Here is a 17,016-nt window from a genome sequence, read left to right on the forward strand (position 1 = left end):
ATAATAAATCCAAGTCAGCATGGTAATAAAGCTGCAGGATTCTTTTTCTTGGGGTTTTTTTTCTTATACAATTAAACAGGAGAAACAAAAGCAGATGATAAACACTATGCCACTGAGCATCTGCCTAAAGGAGCTATATGGCATTGCTGGAGAAATCCACAGTTCAGCATGAATCTGAATTTGCTTGAATTTGTAAAAATAAAACAATTTTCAGGTGCAGCAGTGATGTCCCAGGGAGAAGGATGTTTATTTGTGCAGTCTTTTCTGGTGTTTTTGGATAGTTAATGCTTCTACAGCTTTCCATCATATTTTCTATCGCACCAGTCCTATTATTACTCAGCCCTTATGTCTTTTTTCCCAAAACAAAATCCCTAATGCTTCAGAAACTTGTTCCCTGGTTATTGGAACTCCAGGGATTTCCTAGCAAGACACTATTTCAGGGCAAAGTTTGAAAGTAGCCAGAATATGTCAAGTTCCCCAAAGGTGTGTGAGGGTGTGTTTCTGCCCCTCTCTGTGTGTCTTGGGGATCCTCTCTGCTCCTGTGGGAGTCTGACCCCACTGGATTGGAACAGGGGAATGGAGGTCACTGGGCTCCCAGCCTTCCTGACATTGGCATGATGGAAGCTTTCAGGGTCAAACTGGAATTGCATATTCTCCATCCCCTTCAATTCACAGAACATTCCACTTTTTTTCTTTTTTTCAGAGTAGCCTCTCTTATGAATGATGAGTTTGGTGTGATTGAGAGCTGCCCAGCAGCACAACCATGCTCTCTTCCTGAGACACAGAGCACACAAATGTAAGGTTTGGAGATCTTGTTTGTGACTTTTTAAAAATGCACTTTTTAGTGTTTTGATAAGCCTAAAGTCTTAGTCTACCATCATATACACGAACTAAATTTTTGAACTCGGAAATCCCTGTTAGCATCTCCACTGTATAAGGAAATTAATCTTGTTAAAGCCTATGATGTTGTGTTTCCTGTATGTCTAAATGTAAAAATGCAATCTGGCCCATTAGACCAGCACGTGGAGTTGAAAAAGAAAGAATGGCTGGGGTGAAGGGAATTTCTGCAAGTCTCTACTCTCAGCACCTGCTAGGAAGCAACAGAGCTGGAGGTGAGTGGAATGTGCATCACTTGAAAATCTACTATAGGGATCAGTGATACTGGCAATTGCTATTAGACACTGCTAGCACCATCACAAATGTACCCAAGCTGCACATTCACACTTACACAATCCTGCCTATGTGGGGAAACTAAAAGAAAGAACACTTTTCATTCAAGTATTTCAATTTTGTACAAACATTAAACACACTCCTACTTTTCTCAAAGAGGAAGAATTTTAAAAGAGCTGTTAAGCATTTGGATAAGCAGAGGACTTGATAGTTTAATGGTCAGAATGCAGCTCTCTGGAGACTGGCAGGCTAGAATGAAGTCTTTTCTTGCTCTGCCTGAAGCTAGTGGGCTTAAGGGAGAACTGCCATCAGTGCTAAACATCCAAGAGGTGCCTCTCTGGCTCTGCTACACATCTGGGATGCAGGGACGATGGAAGCACCTGTTGAAACAGTGAAGGAAACACGGGTCTAAGTGCATCCTGCTTTCCCATCCCCCTGTAATCCTCCTGAGGAATTTTATCTTATGCAGAGAGAACTCTTTGCCCTGCTCCATCAGCTGTTTCCTCCTCCCCTGCCCCCATGAGAGCTCCATCCACTCAAAGGCCAAGTTTAACCCTAAATGACTTACCCAATCCCACAGTGATGCAGGGGCTGACGTGAAAATAAACCCACTAGACCTGAAGACTTCCATTTAACTAGTTGCTCTTGCTATAAGTATTAGATCACAAGTCCTAACTAAGGCAACATTCTTTCCAGAGCCGCTGATTCAGGGTTGCATAAGTGACAGAAATATAGGAGGTACCAAAAACATAGTCTATAAGTTTTCTAATAAAAATAACCAGAAATCTATTTTACACAGCATACAATATCACAAGTCCCAGAGAAGATTTATGATTCATTGCCATCTTCCACTAAATTTAATTTGAGATATTGATGGCCATGGACAATTACTTCAAAGTCAATTCTCCAAACCATTCATCTTTTTCTCCAGTGTACTCACTGCTTGTCATTTTCTTTTGCCATTCTTATACCTCCAGCTTGCCTGATGGAAGCTGTCTGTGGTTTGTAATGCAAACCAAATGTTCCTTCTATGTTTCTTTTTTTTTTTTCCCAAGCTTTATTTTTCCAGCCTTAAATCTTAAAAGCCCAAACTCAGACTGTCTTCTGCAAACAAAATACATGATCTGAGCTGTAGCCATTTGGTTCAAATTTTTGGTTGGATATTAAACCAAGCATTTACAAGATACAAATAATTTGGTGTAGCTCCCAGATTGAATGCGAATGCTCTGCTGTTAACCAGACAGTAGGAAATACAGAACTTTACTATTAAGAACAAGATGAGTTTTACATTACCAAGTGCTAGCAGCATCCTCTTTTAATCTAGATCTTGCATCCTAATTTAATCTAGATCTTGTGATCTTACTCAGATTCATTGCTGCGCAGTACTATTAGCACTGAAATGTTGCAGATGCCTAGGGTTTCCCCACAGCAGGTAGAGCAAAAGATTTGGAAGTTTTCTAATAAAGAGTAAGAAACTCTAAGAGAGTAGAATTAAAAAATGACAATTAAAAACACCCTAATGGTAAAATAAAAATTTAAAAGGAGGAACTTACAACAGCGAGGCAGACAAACCTGACTCCTGCAGAAGGCTGTTCCTCTTCATAGGCCTGGCAAAAAAAGACAGAGTGAATAATTGAAAACACACTCTCCTGGTGCCACGTGACTCAGTTTCAGTAATTGTGCTCAGTACATTGGAACGGAGCTATTGTTTCCTAATTGAAGAAAATGTCAGCAAGGCTAGATAAACAAAAGCAATGGGATGCACTATTGGGGAAGTTGTTTCCAGGAGGCTCCCAGCTACCCGGACATGGCAGCATTTAAGGAGTTTGTGTCATTTGTTTTCACCCATCGCTCTCTGGTCCAAGGTTTGATGGGGTTCAGGCATGTTAAACCCACCTGAGAGGAGCTGGGGCGACAGAAGAATCTGTGCTAATCCAGTGGAGGTTTTCTGTTGGAAGCTGAGATGGCAAACATACTTCTAGCATTTTTCAGCTGATATTTTAATGTTAAGCTAGTAAGAGTTTCATAGACAAATTCTGTTCTAGGAGCAAAACATAAGAGATGCCGCTTTTGAATGCCAGACCCCTGTATTGTTCACCATGAACACAATCTCTTTAACCTACAAGTTCTTAAATAATTTTCTCTTTATGGGCTAGACTGCAACTTTGTGATCCCACCTGATCAAGGACTCATAAAATTGTTTATCACACAGATCATGTCAGTCCCCACCTGTTGATCCTCAGTTGTGCCCAGACAGACAGGTAACAAAATTGCTGCAAAAACTTGCTTGCTCTCAATGAATTAGTATGATAAGATTCATAGGGTGTTTGTTAATTTGAACAAAAATCTATAGAAGAAAACATTGTATCTGAAACAGTTAATGTTAGTTTATTGAAATGGTCAGGTCTCTCTAGACCATAAATCTCATGCTTTTCAGGAAAATGTAATCATAAACATGGCCCTGTCTGGTCATGGAAATGGTCAATATGAAAGTGCTTAGATCCCTGCTGCCCTCTGTGTTCTGTGTCTTGAATGTTCTGGTTTTATTGCTCTGTCACTAACCTTGAAAGGGAGAGAGAGGAATTAAAGAAGAGGTTTAAAATATTGCACAGATAGGGGCTCATGTTTAGTGATCCTGTGGCTTCTAGGTAAAACATAGACTGTAAAGACAAACACCTGTCCCATGAGAATGGTTCCATACTGGGAGAAAAAGGGAACATGAAATCTCTGCTCTGTACAGTGTCTACAAGAATCCTGGAATACTCTGTCCATGATAATACAATTTTGAGCATTCTTTGTTTTAAACATGTGTCAAGAGAATTTGACATAATTTTCCTAACATCTATGTCATTGGGATATACATTCCCCAAAGAAATCTTCTCTAAAGGACAGAGGTTTTACCTGACTCACTGGTTAACAAATGACATGGAATATTACCCAACTCTTTCAGAAGAACAAAGCTTTGGCACTGGGTAGTGATCAACATTATGAAGTAGCTTTCCTGGAAAGGAGGAGAAATAGGGAGCTGATTTTTTATTTTGGGAAAGAGTTTTTTCACTGTATTTGAAGAGAGAGCACAGTGGCCTTGTACATAAAATGGGGTTTTATATGTAGTGCTAGTACTGTAAAAAAGAAATATCAACAAGGAAGCAAAGCCACAGACTGTTTACCACTTTACTGTCTTTAACTACAACACACACATGTTTTTGTTTAGCAATAGAGAACTCATTCACACAAAATCTGAACAGTCCCTGAGTTCTGATCCAAGCTGATTGAGTTGGAAGCTCAAAAGCATTGGAAAGCTTGCTTTATTTCTTCCCATTGTCACATGCTTTTGCATTTCCTGACTATGGGCTGAATAACGTAGTCCCTAAGCCACTGGGAGTTTTGTTCATTCCAAATCTGGGCTTCTGCCAGGGCCAGCAGCAGAAACATAAATATCACAAGGAGGGGCTGTTTTTTCATGTTGCTTTACTCTAACCTTTTCAGTTTTTTCCATCTTCTCTGTACAGTAATTGTTCAGTGCCCAGTGGTGAACAGAAAAGCAGTTTTTTAGAAGCTATGAGGAAAAGGAGAGGGAGAAGCTCTACTGTGCCTGCCTCTTGCATTAATGGTATGCTTTGATATTGGATACTGTGGTCAATCTTCATTACTTAGCTCAAAGGTATTGTAACAGGAAAAGGGCAATGAACACTGATCAGAGGCTGGAATTTTGTATTAAAAGATTGAAATTATGTGGACTCCCCTATGCAGAAAGGAACTACATTGATAAAAGTTTATGAAATAATAGGAAATATAAGGCAAATCAGTGTGGTTTCTTTATTTCCTTCTCACGTGAGGTACAGGAAAAGAATGTGGTAAAATAAAGAGTGTTCAAACAAATAAAAGGAAATACTTAAAATCTAAACCATAATGAATGTGTGGAACAAGAAGGCAGCAGAAATCATGAGCACTTTGAAGTTAGCTGTTTTGTCTTTGATTTCAGTCAAACAGAGATTTTACCTCCATAGGTGAATTGATGAAAATATATATCTGTAGTTAAAGGGAATAGCATACAGAAGGGGCATCAACTAACTCCTGCTCCAGAATGAAAGTCAAACAATGCAGTTTACATGTAGAATGATACTCCTGCCATGGGATAGTTACCATAAAATGGAGTAACTCTTCTGATGTCTGGAGTTAGGATCTATTGGCAGTGGGAAAAGGCATGAGAAGAGCCACTGCACTTAATAATTATGGCAATTCTTCTCTTTTGCATGACCAAAATCTGGATGTGTCTGGAACTATAGCAGATACAGAAGCTGATCCCTCTTTTCTCCAAATTATTTTCCACATACACAGGTTTGGGTTCTAGAGGACAAATATGCAGACTATTCAGTACTAAATATTTTGCCTGTTGCTACTGGTGATAACCTTTTCCAAAAAGGAATGTATAAATTTAAACAGGACATTAGTACTGGGCAAAGCAGATTTAAGAAATGATGGAACATCCTCAGTCCTGATCTCCACCCAACCCCAAATACTGCTTGTGTTCATATGAAAGCAAGCCAATGGTTTGCAGTGTTCAAGTTTTTATCCTGTCCTTACATTGTTCAGCAAACTGATAATTTACTTTTGCCTTAATCAAAGCCACAATTTTCACATTTGCCATGTTCCAGACTACAGCTATGTTGCAAAGGACAATCCATCCCCTCACTGCTGCTAAGCCAGGCTGGATTAGTCATCTCTGTCTTGGGTTTCATGACTTTCCCACTGCCCTTCCACCCATGAAAACATAGCTACATGACATGTTGAGTCACCATATTAGCCCAGCTAATCCAGTGTCCTTCTCCAGCAATAACTGATAGCAATTCTTTTAAAGGGGTTAATTAAAAAAAAAATTAAGATAGAGCTTGCTTTCAGGAACAGTTTCTGAGTAGCTTGGTAGAGTAGGGTGAGGTTTTGTGTATTATTCCAAAATGCTTGGATATATCATGATATGATATGATATGGTATGTTAGTCTTGTTTTAGCAGAAGTTACAGCTGTCCCATCCTGGATAAGTATTGCATAATGTCAAATTAGGTAAATCTCTTTTTAATTCCTTTCATTACTTAGTACCTAACTTATGCCAGGAAGCACAAAGATATTTTTTCCCTTCTACACATGAAATGAATCCTCTGTAATAGAACTGTAATTTATCTATTTCTGGTTCCCATTAAGCTTTTGATTTCAAGAGTATGCACAGGCAATGAGTTTCATGTGTTACATATAAATGTACTTCCTTGTAATTGTGTGAAATTTGTTGCCTCTAAGATTTGTTCAGCTCTTGTACTAGGAGAAATATTCTGATCTTTACATCTCCATGGAATACTTTTCTCATTGACCTCTGTACTGATGTCATCCTCTATCTTCTGCATACTTTTATCTTTGTCTTCTGCCCCTCCTTTCAGCTTCAAACTGCTTTTATATGTTTGGGACTCTTCCTTTTGCTTCAGATCCTTTTTGAGAAAACTCACTTCCTTTTGTGATCTTTATTACCTGACTATTTTATGGTGGTATCCAGCTCTGCAACCTCCTAGACTATTTTCAAGTGAATTGCTTTCCTGTGAATTAATAAAAGTTCCTAGACCTTGTCTTGCCAGAAACATTTGTGTTTCATGACTTGCACTCCCACTCTGTGATTACTAACCTCTCTTGCTGCAGTGCCCCAGAGGTGAGCAGTAAAATACTGCTTATGTAGTTCCATGCAAAAGGGTCTAATACTAAGTGTACACCCATAAAAAGTATTTTTACCTCATCTTGAGAACCTATCCTTGAACTCCATGAAGAATATGTTACTTTATGCATACAATGCTTTGTTTACAAAGTAGCCCATGTGATTTACGTAAGTGATTGTGTTAAGAGTGTGTGATTGAAAAAGTCCAGCACTATGAGTGTAAAGTTTGTTTGCTGTAGCCATGGAGGGCTGCATGAGGCAAAAATTGTACCCTTTCAGCTAAGTGTTGTGCACTGTATTTTTATTTTAATATTTTTATAGTGTGTGCATAGACTATGTGTGACATTATGCTGGGCTTTGAGAAACACTAAATATTTATGTCAGCTATGAAGCTGCTAAATATCTAGTACTGAAGGAAAGGTCCATCTCTTTTTTTTAAACCATTGACCAATACACTATTTATAACTTAATACAGCACCAGAGTAGTAAAAGCATTATGTGAGCTCTCCTGTATGGTGTCATTTAAATTTAAACAAGTATTTTTAAAAGTTATGATTTTACCTTCTTTCCACATAATGCTCCTTTTTCATCTGACTTAGTATTTCCTTTAATTTATAGTTCCCTAAACTGTAGGCATACATAAAGGCCCCTTTAGGCTGAATGAAAGGAGAATTATCAATAACCAAACTATGATTTATAAGGAAAAAAACATAAATGGCAAAAGAAAACTGAATTTACTCTACCTACAAAAATGATTTAAAAATTTCTCTTTATTTTTCATGAGTTCAGTTAAAATTAAAAGGGGATTTAGACCTGCCCTTTTCTTTTTTGACCTGTTATTGTGAATTCACGTTGGATTTTGTCATATTTGTTGCTGGCCCTTCTTTACTCCTTGAACAGATGTGAATGAATGGAAGTACTGAAAAGGTGAATATACTTAGTCCACCTGAGAACCAGTGCAGAATTTGCTCCGTATTTCACACTCTGGTCCAGGCACCACTTGCTCCAGCAGTCTGATCTCAGGCTCACCAGAGCCAAGGGCTCGTCATCCCTTAGCATTTCCCCGGTAACATGCATGGTCCTCTCTGGGTGGCTGGGTGGGTTGGTTGGGTTGGGTTGTCTGTGAGGGTTTTTTGAGGGGTAGAAGGTATTGCAGAGTGTTTTGGGGTGCTATGGTTTGGTTTGGGCTTTTTTGTTTGTTTGTTTCTTTTTTTTTTCAGTTAGCTTTGTCAGTGATTGGTGATGAATTACACAATCTCTTCTCTTGGATATTAGTGTATGAAGAAAATGACTTTACCACATTTGTAGAGTTGTCACTTTAAGCACAAGGCTTAAGCAGTAGCTATTTCTGAGTATTTGTCATCCCTGGAGCTTGGCAGAGGCAAAGCTACTTAACACAGGCTGCTTCTTAACTCTGCCTTAGAAAAGTCTTGCAGACCCTTCACATTTCTGCTGCTGTACCTTATCTCTAAGGCTGTGACAATCAGAATGAAGCTGAGCAGACAGGATTTGTTTGTGGTGTCCAAGATAAAAGTATAAAGTTCCAATGGCAGCTCTCTTTTTTTTTTTTGGCAATACTTTAACTTTTAACACTGACTTTAGTCACAGTGCACACCACATACATCACTCACCAGCATTACAGAAAAATCAGGGTATTTTACAGGTTTCCCATGAGGGAAACAGCATAATCTGTCACATAAATAGGTCCCTGGTAAGGCACAAAACAATGTTTTTGGTGCTTCATGAGATCTGATGGTCACAGGTGTGATAAATGGCGCTGGGGTCAGCTGCACCATCGCAACATAGGTCTGGGATTCAGTGTCTGTGGGAGATTACTTTGCTTCCACATTTTGAAATCAGCCTACACCTCCAGAGCAGAGCTTATCTAATGTTAAGCAGTTTAGAGCTAGTGGCTGAGAGATCTCAGCTGATTCCTGGTATTGGGTTTTGATTTTTCTACAGAATCAGTTCTCAAGCCCAGCAGTTGTTGTTCTAATTAGCTAGTATGATTAACCTGTTGAAGATAAAATGTTAACCTGTAATTTGTACTGATAAAAAGAATTCCTACTCCAGCTAAAGCTTATCTTTTAAAATAAGCACCAAATCTGAATGTAAAGGCATTATTACACCAGTCTTGAAAACTTGCTATACACTCAGACAGATTGTTATGCTGCTTAGTTACCATTTCTTTTAAACATCACTGTGTCCTCATTTGCCTTTATTCTGTGTTGGCCCAAAAGAGTTTGACTATTGCTGTTATGGCACAGTGAATACTTATGATCCTTCCCCAGAATGTTTTATGACAATCAGTAGGAGGACCATGGAGTGAGAGTTGTCATGGAAGAGCAGCTACAAACTGGATTGTGGGACAGACTTTCTGCCTCCAGGCCCAGGGCTGACTTGTGAACTGACTCTCTGGAAAGGCTGGAGACATTCAGAGAGCTGGTGTGAAACAGTGTGCTGAGGTTCAGCACAATCCATCTCCTAGAGCAGCCTTGGTGCACCTGGCCACTGAATGACCCCGACCCTGCAGCACAGATGTGCTCAGGGAAACAAATTTTTCAGGTGTCCTTCTCTTATGTAGGCTCATTTTTGATCCTGAGAATAATTTCCATAAGAACTGATGCTATATTCTTTGTCTCATTTGGATTTCCCAAAAGAAGCAGTCTCTTCTGGGATTTAACTCCCAAGTAATTGTCCAAAATCATGTTCCAATACAAAAATATGACCACCAATATTACTTTCTCTGGTCTTTCTTTTTTATTTCAACACTTTTTAAACTGATCATAAATGTTGTCCTTTTATTCATTGACTGAATCTTTAAAGACTCAAATAAACACTCAAGAATACCCAGACCTTTGAGGGTTGCATAAGCTGAGGGGTTTTTTTCTTATTTCTGTCTTAAGGAAAGGACCCTAAATACATAAAATTGGTATCAGAAAAATGTTAAGACTTTGACAATATCAGTTTAGGCTCAGCATTAATCTTGGGCAAAGAAGCAAACTACCCATAACTGAATCTTACCAACCATATCTAATGCACTATAAAGCAGTAAAAATCTGCCCCAGCTCATTTTTGACTGAATGCTCTAATTGAGTCTGGATATCTCCTTCCAGTCTGATGGTGAGCTGGTTTGACTCAAGGTTTGCTTTCCTCACTTCTGAATCCTTGTCCTCATCAAAGAAAGAGGGTTATGGCCTTGTGGTCACCTTCTTTTCTGGATGTGTGGGGTGAGAATTTCTCTGATGAAAAGTACTGGAAGACAATTAAGTGTTTGTTTTTTTAAAGGGGTGATGCACAAAATAGTTAATAGCTACTCTTAGAAAACAACAAGAATTTGCTGTTGTCAAGTAATGATATCCTTTCAACCCACCTCCTATTAAGCAGAATCTATTGCATACAAAGCTTATTCCATATGATAAGGCATGCAAGCTATCTCACAGGGTGCAGTATGTGCCACACTGTAATATTATAAGAGCAGGAGGCAAATAAAGCAGCAGATCACAGCCCTGGTCCTCTCTGACATGCAGGAGCTGTAAAAGCAGCAAAGAGGCCTCTCTTTTCAGGTCAGTCCTTCAGCACAAATGGAGGCAATTTGGCAGCCCCACAGCTTTCTGCCAGGCTGGTACAGTGGGGGAAGAGGGGAAGGTTTTGTCCCCATTCCACCCCGGGAGCAGTCCTGCTCCAAAGCCCTGCAGTGACTTCTCCCAAGGCTCTGCTGGCCAGGAGCTGGGTGCCAGGTCTGGGCTCCCAAATCTGGGCTCCCCAGCTGCACCGAGCAGGCTGCGCTGGCAGCAGGGACAGCACAGCACCAACACCCTGTGCTGCACCAGCCTGCACCTCTTTCTGTGGGCTCACACTGCCTCAATCAGTTACTAATGAGGTGCAAAATCACGGATCCGATTAAGTGAACACTGCATTAATAATGCTGGCAGGGTTTCAGGTCTACAGATGTTATTTATAATACATGACTAAACAAATACGTAGTCCCTTTGAGACTCAGACTCAGGAGCAATTTACTGATTTCCTGTATAGGCTAGTTCATACAGAGATTTGAGTAAATACTGCACTTGAATGTCTTGCTTGGATCTATGCTCTGGAACTGTAGTAGACAATCATATTAATGTGCAATTTTAAAATTATTAGAAAATTTGTTTTAGGATTATTAGATACTGGCCCTATCTAGTTCTCGTGGAGGAATACATTTTTCTGTATTGCTTCTTTAAAGAAAAAGAAAATATTCAAAGAACATAGCCTTCAGTTACACAGCACAATGGAAATGAGTAGAAAGGTTAAAGAATATTCTGGAAAAAAAGGACTTAGCTGAAGCTAAAAAAAATTAATTAAAACCTCCTATCCTCTCCTTTCCATCTAGTTTTGAAATTAATTAATCTTATTTATGAAATTTAATTGCCAATGAGATATTTTGTAGTTTTAAAAATGTTTCTGAGTAATCATTTGATCTTGATGTGATTTTGTTTCTTTTCTGCCTCTTATAATCTTGCAGGTATACAGGGCCTTCAAAACTGAAGAAAGCTGTGAACTCACAGAGGTCTCTGGTCCACTCTGCAGGCTTTTATATACATCAAGAGAAAGAGGAGAAATATTTTACAGCAAACCAGAAGTGTCCTAAATTAAGGTACTCCATGAAGAGGATCTTTGTTTAATTCATAATGCTGATCATTGAACAATAATAATTTGCTTCAAATTTCTCAGACAATTTAAAGACAAAGCAGTGATAACAGAGAATAAACAGACGAAAATGTAATTTGTGACATACCTCTTATCTGCTTATTCTTCTCTTTCAAATTCTGAAATTAAAGTAGTTGAAAATAGCACATACTGACATGTAAAAAGAGTTGACTGCATGATGACTAAATAATTTGCTATAAAAATATCACTTACCATTGACATTGCCAAGTATCTTCTTATTTAAATCTGCTATTATCATGCCTTCTTGGATATGAAATACGCAGCAGAGTCCATTCCCAGTGTGTTAAATACTTGAGAAAATAATAAATGCAGTGTAACTCCACAGTGTTTGGATATTTGACTGTAACTCCTAAGCATTCAAAGTGACTACTCAATATAACAACTTTTCCTCTGCAGAAAATGCCTTGCTATTTGCCAGCAAATCTTTAATGCTTTAGATTGGGTATTTCCAACTACCGCCCTACTTGCTAGGCAGATGTGTATAAAAGAGATGTTATTTCACTGAATCAACCACTGAGATCGTAACCCTTTTCCTGTACCACAAACAGAAATATAAAACCTCAGACTTTCCTTTTGGACTTTTACTGACTTGTGTCTGTTGTAAGAAAGCAAAACACAACTAATCCAAGCGCCAGTGTATGGAAAATGTGTTAAAACGTTTTAGATCATCTCCCTGCTTCTCATTCCTGCAATTCATTGGTTAACTGGCTCCTTCTGTGTTTATGTAGTTGCATGGTACAAATACAACACCTAAACTTCTCGCCCAAAGTTGAAATGATTCATTTATTACTTTTTACGCCACCCCCAGGAAAAAAAAAAAAAAGGAAGAAAGAAAACACACAGTGGTCATTTAACCCAAGTGAGTGAAAACGTCTTTCATAAGGTCTGTAAGGGCTTTGGGAGGTTTTTCTTTGGTGAATAAAGTCTGTGTAGTGGAGGGAAGAGTTTTGTCTGAGGATGGTAGAATTTAGGCTACAGCAAACAGACAAACTAGGATCCTCTTGCTGTGAGAAAATAGGATAATAGTAAAGGAGGTGCAAATGTTATTTATTCATATGAGATCAATTGAGATGGAGTCATTGTTTTGAGTGGAGGCAGGATCAAGAGAGGAGGTATTTTTGTGAGTGTAGTGAGTGCCTTGCTCTCTGAAATTGTATCAATATTTATTTAGGTCCTTTAGTGAGGTAATTACCCTAAATAGATAATACATAGGCTTTCCATCTTCTGGGTGTCTATAAATATTAGTTAACCACATTAATTATAACCACAATGGGGAAAGCACAAGCAGAACAATAAGTGAGTGCCATACTAAGAAGTGGAAAAAAGGATTAAATGAAGACATTTCTCTGCTTCTTTTTCTATAATGCAGAGAATGTGGCTATGTGATAAGGCACTCTTCCATAGGATGTAGCACCCTGATTTCTGATGCTGCCTGTGGATGCAGCCCCTGTTGGACAGAAGGGATTACAGTGGGTAGCCCTTGTTCTTCCAACAGCTCTGATGGCACAGTTACTCTGCCTTCATTCATCATCCTCTCCAGATGGACATTAGAATTAATCAGGTTCTAGCCCTAACAGCTTGTTTCAGGACCACAGCTGGAATCAGCATGTCTAGACTGATTTATTCCTGGCTCTCAGACCTATGTGCATGCTACTATTCCATATGCTTCCTGTTAAAGAGGTAATAGTGCCATTTCACAGCATAACTTCAGTTTTTCTTTCTTCCTCCCCTTTTTTATTGCAATTAGATATTATTTTGCTTATGTAGGAAAAATGCCCTGCCCCTGCTCTGAAACAGGTCAAACTTCCAGACAAACAAAATAAAGTTCACAAAGGAAACAGTTAAATTTTCTGACTGCCTTCACTGTCACAGAAAATGCTAAACACATTTGTAAGTTATATAAAACTGTGTAAGTTCATATTTTCCTCTCCTGGTTTCACAGCCCAGCAAAAGGACCTTGTGACATCTCTAGGCTCTCAAGAGTTTAGTAATAAAAATAAAAATAATCCTGGGCAGAAAACAACACTCCACACCCTGCTACTACTGAGCAAATGAGTTTCCCATTTTCCTCACTTATCCTCAGACTAAACAATGTTAAATTTACAATTCTAACATCTATTTATAGCAGGCACTCTTCCCTAGGAACCACAGAGGTTGCTGTATATCATTGTCCTTAATCCACAGGCCAGCTTTCAACTTGGCTTGTCACGTAATTAGTAGAGAAATCTCCTGCCTTAATTAATATCTAAGCAATTTATGCACTGAGGCATGATAAAGCCCCAAGGTGGGTGGTGTGTGTAGGGGTGGAAGGGGGTGTTCATCTGCTGTGAATTGATGTCTGATTGTAGTTTGTCATGTTTACTGTGAAGAGTAACTGATAACATTAACAGCACCCTGGGCTTCTGCTGGGGGTCTGCAGAGCCTGGGAAGTTCCTGTGGGTACTGCAGGGGAGGGAATTCCTGGGGTAATTCCCAGAGCTGGTAATCCTGACAGCACTCACTGGGGGAACTAAGCTGGGAACGCACCTGAGGAGGGGAAAGTGGGCTAAAAAGCCATGGGGGGAGCAGGGGGTGACTGGTGTGGGACTCTGGAAGCAGCAGAGGGTAATTTGGGAATATAAGTGCAGGAGCTGAGGCGAAAGAAGGGATTAAAGGAGGACAGAATTCAGTTAGGGTGCCACAAGGTGCTGGGTATAGGCATCAGGTGAGCCTAAGCTGGGTAAGACCCAGCACTGGGTTGGGCTCTGCAGACTGGGCTTAGCAGAGCAGGGAGGTTCTGACCCTTTGCAGTTTTCTCTAGAGCAGCATGGAAATTACATTCAGGCCTCGTGCTCAAAGGAAGCTCATCCACAGTCTGCATGTCACTTATCTCAGTAGATATGACAAAGGGACAGATATGCTCCTGCTAACATTTTTTGCAAACTCAAGGACTGAGAAATAGAGAAGTTGTTCAGGAAAAAAAAAAACCCTTAATTTGAAGGATGTCATAATTTTGATACCTTTTAAATATCTTTCATTTTGTACTTTATCAATGCCCCTAAATCCCATTTAATTTCTTTTTCTAGGTGATTCCCATTTCTTTTCATACAATGAAAGCAAAATAACCTAATCTTAAAATGAAGAATACTTTGTTGATGTATTTGGTGGCATTGTTGTTCTTTCCAGTATTATTCTTCAATCCATCTTTAATATAGTTTGACATTTTGTTTGCTTTTTTTGACCACTAGTGTGCCCTGAGTAGAAGTTTCCATTAAGCTGTCTGCAGTAACGCCTAGATCTTTTTCTTGAGTGATTTTGCAAACCATCAAGTGTATACGAGTAGTTCAAGTTGTTCCTTTTAGTACACATTACCTCATGCTTGCCTACACTGAATTTCAGCTACCATCTTTTTTGGTCCCCTCTTCTAGGCTTTTCTTTTGTTTTGTTTGCTCTTGGGGCTTTTTTTAAGTCATGGCTTTTTTAAATGATCACATAATTCCCAATTATGCTGTCTCTGCTACTGAATGCTTCCTTTCCAGATGAGTAGCATATAGTTTAAATTAACCCATTTTTGGTGTGGGTCTTAGGACTCTACTTGTTAATATACTTCCCAGCTCAAAATAACCATTGACTTGTATTTTTTTCTTTAATCTTTACAATTTTCTGTCATAATATATTTCTTAGTCCTCTGCTATTCTTTATCCTTAGACATTTTATGACATTTAAAATAAACAACTAGGTTATACCCCTAAGATTATACTTTTATCCATTATTCTAATGTCTTTTTAAAAGAATTTAATCATAATTGGCTGTTAAAGCTTGGCAGGGACAAGTACAGCCAGCGTAGCTAAAGTCAAAGCTAGAGTTTACCTAGAAGAGCAGAATGGCAGGACAGAGGAAGTTAAAACCTCAATTTGCAAGAAGAGTCTCTGTCAGCCTCTCCAGAGCTGTGTGGAATAATCCTCTCACAGCTGAATTCAGAAAAGCAGCTCCCAGGTGCTCTTAGTCTAACTACAGAGCTCAAGCCTGCTCTTCTGTGCACCAAATGTCCCCTCTCCATCTTCCCCTCCCTGCCTCCTTGGCCGCAGTGGAACAGCTTGTTTTGCTCTCAAACTGCTCAAGCAAAGAGAAGTGGGAAGTGGAGTGGGGTGTGAGGATGTAACTCTTTTCTCCAGCTATCTCCAGGCCACCCACCCTCACTGAGGTCTTGGATGCAGCCTTGAAAATGGATGCATGTGCCAAAAAGCATCAAAGAAGAACAGGATCCTTACTGCTGAATAAAGCATTAAATGAGCACTCCATGTCCAATTCTGGCATCCACTCATTTTAACACAGATGGCAACAAGGTGGGAAGAGTTCAGAAAACCATCATAAGAAGTCTAAGGACTGTGTTTTGCAGTAAGAACTAAAGAATTTGTTTTATTTTCTTCCAGCAGATTGTTGCAATGTGATGCCTTTGCACTCTGTGTACATACCAGCATGAGGCAGAATTCAGAGCATGGGAACATGAGGGCAGATGCATTTGAATCACAAATGTGGTTACACAGGAGTTCATCATTAAGGTAATTAGAACTTCCTGGAATGTTTATTCTGCTCTATGCAAGTTATCACAGCAGTGATATACTGGTTTTGGAAAAGTGGCTGATCTCATCTCAACATTTAATATCCTCCTAATCAATTTTGGGAGCTACCTTTCTGTTTAGCTCTTTTTTCAAAAGCCTGCTCAGTCATTCATATTTTGCATTAATGACTGGAAGAATGCAATGTAGTAATTGTTAAGATCAGGTGAAATGAATTCACCTCACTAATGGTTTGTTCTCTTTACCTAAGTGAAGTTATTAATTGTTACTTACTATGTGTTGTCCTGATTGTATTCAACATACAAATGTTACACAGCTTAATGAAATGTGAGACTTAAACCCAATACACTTTTATTGCATAACCAGTGACTTTATCATACCAGTATTTTTTCTGCAGTAACAGGAACTGTATGAGACAAACTGTTTTTAACTGCAGCAAAGGTGAATCCTCTTTGATCTTTAAAATGCTCTTTCAAGCAAACTTTTTAGCTTCAATGAACAAGGCAGAAATATATCAACACAGAACTTTGTAGACTGTTTTTGAAGAATATAACTGTGGCTATATTTGTCTACTAAGTTGTAATCATCTTTCTTTTACTTCTGTGGGGAAAATAACCTAGGTTCACCTGTAGAAGCTTAATATCATATTGGATTCTCCACAGGGAGAGGCAGTCCTGAAAGTTTAAATATATTTTGAAGAGTTTTAGTTTGTGCTCTCTTTCTCTGTAAATTTGGTTTCATGGATGGTTTCTGAACTCTTTAAGAACTCCGTTATTGCTTTTCATTTCAGTTTCAACTTCATTGTCCCACCCTCAGGAAACTTACCAAATATGCTGTTATGTTGAAGCACATAGAATTCCAGGTGATGAATATTCTC

Source organism: Molothrus aeneus, chromosome 13, assembly GCF_037042795.1.
Source record: "Molothrus aeneus isolate 106 chromosome 13, BPBGC_Maene_1.0, whole genome shotgun sequence".
In the NCBI taxonomy this organism is placed as follows: domain Eukaryota; kingdom Metazoa; phylum Chordata; class Aves; order Passeriformes; family Icteridae; genus Molothrus; species Molothrus aeneus.